Source organism: Penaeus japonicus, unplaced genomic scaffold, assembly GCF_977035675.1.
Source record: "Penaeus japonicus unplaced genomic scaffold, GWHDUDI00000001_assembly GWHDUDI00000021, whole genome shotgun sequence".
Taxonomy (NCBI): Eukaryota; Metazoa; Arthropoda; class Malacostraca; order Decapoda; family Penaeidae; genus Penaeus; species Penaeus japonicus.
The window spans coordinates 17,448,264-17,450,763 of record NW_028234423.1 but is presented as its reverse complement, the minus strand read 5'-3'; positions in this window follow the sequence as shown (position 1 = coordinate 17,450,763).

Here is a 2,500-nt window from a genome sequence, read left to right as displayed (position 1 = left end):
TTTCGAAGAGTCAACGTAAAAAAACAGGATGTTTGTCTGCCTTTCCTGTTTTGTCCAGGATTCGTTTTTGGTAAACCACAGTAGTTTATAAAGATAATAATTATAAAAAAACAACAACTAAGAGATATTAATAGTGATGATCAGATAAGGTCCAACAGAAGAACAGCTGAGGCCCTAAGCATAACTCTTCCAATGATACCACTTCAGCTTTTCCAGTGGTATATTTTTTCTCTTTATTTTGCTACGTTAAAGTAAGGATTATGATTTCATTAATGACTCCATAAGGGAGTTTTATCCCTAAACATCTAAACTCATAAATTACTTCATTTTATTTTATCAAGAACACGGCAAAAGATCCTGTGAAGACAGCACTTGAGACCAACAAATTCAAGAAATTCGGGTCTATGATACTCGAACAGAGATAATGCTTTGAAAGATAAAGTGTATTGCTATGTATTTTAGCTTCTAGGAAAGTCAGAGCATTTATTTACATACATTCATTTCAATCGACCTGTATTATCAATAACTGGTGTACAAAGCTATTTCACTATTGTGTAGCAGTTTCCACACGCTGTAAAATATCATTATAAAAGAGCTATTACGTTTATTTATGACACAAAAAGGGATACGAAAATAAGAAATTATGTCACAAAATACGGGCAAAGTTTCATTAAAAGATCCGAAAGGATGCATCTGTGAGATTATTAAATACTATACGTGTTTTTGATGTGTGAATGTGTATGTGTGTGTACATCACTCTCTCTGTCTGTCTGTCTCTCGCTCTTTCTCTCTCTCTCTCTCTCTCTCTCTCTCTCTCTCTCTCTCTCTCTCTCTCTCTCTCTATATATATATATATATATATATATATATATATATATATATATATATATGTATGTGTGTGCGTGTGTGTGTGTGTGTATGTGTGTATGTGTGTGTATGTGTATATATATGTATTTATATATACATGTATATATAAATATATATTTATATATATACACATATAAATAAATAAATATATATATATGTATATATATGTATATATATATATCATATATATACACGTGTATGTATGTATATATGTATTTATATATTTATATGCAATGTATGCATGTATAAATAATACATATATATACATATATATATATTTATTTATTTATATGTGTATATATATAAATATATATATATATATATGCATATACATATATATGTGTGGGTCTGCATATACAGTATATACATATACATTTATGAATATACATATATTTTTTTTTCTTTTTTCTTTTTTTCTTTCTTTTTTCCTTTTGTGTGTGTGTGTGTGAGTGTATCTACACACATCGCATTCGAGATCAATGACAGTTGGAAAGCCAGCCGGCCAGTGATGAAGGTAACCGAAGCCGAAGAATACACGCAACCTTTTGTCAGGGCGCGGGGCTGACTACCGGATCCTGTGCTATACGGGAGGGACAAGAAAAAAAGAAGAAAAAAAAAGATAGAAATAAGCAAAGTTAACTCTCCTGTACTGAAGAATAAAATGAATGATAGGTCAAAATCTTGTACTGAAGAAATAAAAAAAAGGTATCTCTTCTCACATTACCTAAATACCAATACTATCATGATTATCATTCCACGCTCCCTGGTTGTTCTGTGGCAAGTCCGCTTATGTTCAAATAGATTGAAGTGCTTTGTAAATCCGTTTGGGTCTGATAATAAATGGTGAGAACGATAATAACTTCAATAATAATGATAAAGATGATAATAATAATAATGATAATGATATTGATAGCAATAATGATGACAATGATAATAGTAATATCAGTTATGAAAACTAATGGCAATGTTATTATTACTACTAACGTTATGATAATAACAATAATAACAGAAGTACTGATAAAAAAAATATTACAATGCTATAAAGATAACCATAACGAAAGTAGTAGTAACAATATTAATGACAATAACGATAGTAATAATAATAATGATGATAGTAATAACAATGAAAATGATAGCAAAAGATTATCCCGTTCCTTTAGTTGACATTGCGTTGTAATGTACATGTATTTATGAATCCCTGCTGACTTTTCTGTTTCGATGTGAAAAAGGATATAGATTATTTCACTTCATCCTATAGGGTGACATTATGGTATTCAATTTGATTCTGTAAATGTTAAGAATGTGAAAATCGTTATAGCAACAAATATTCGTTGAGTAGTCATGTATTATTTGTCTTATTTGTATTTTCATAACTCAAGAAATATATTAAAATAAGGTTTTACCTTAAATGGAAAACTCTGTCCGTTAAAAAAATAAAAATAAACTATTAAAAATGAATAACAACCGCCAAATCATAGACTAATTGCTATTAAATCTATGTACTGTATCCGTAACACACCATTTCAACATTTCTGCAATGTAGAGAAAACAGATTATGTCTTTAAAAGGGTATGACAATAAAGAAGCTCAAATAGTCCACTGGTTGATTAACCTCAATCTTTAACCTGATGAC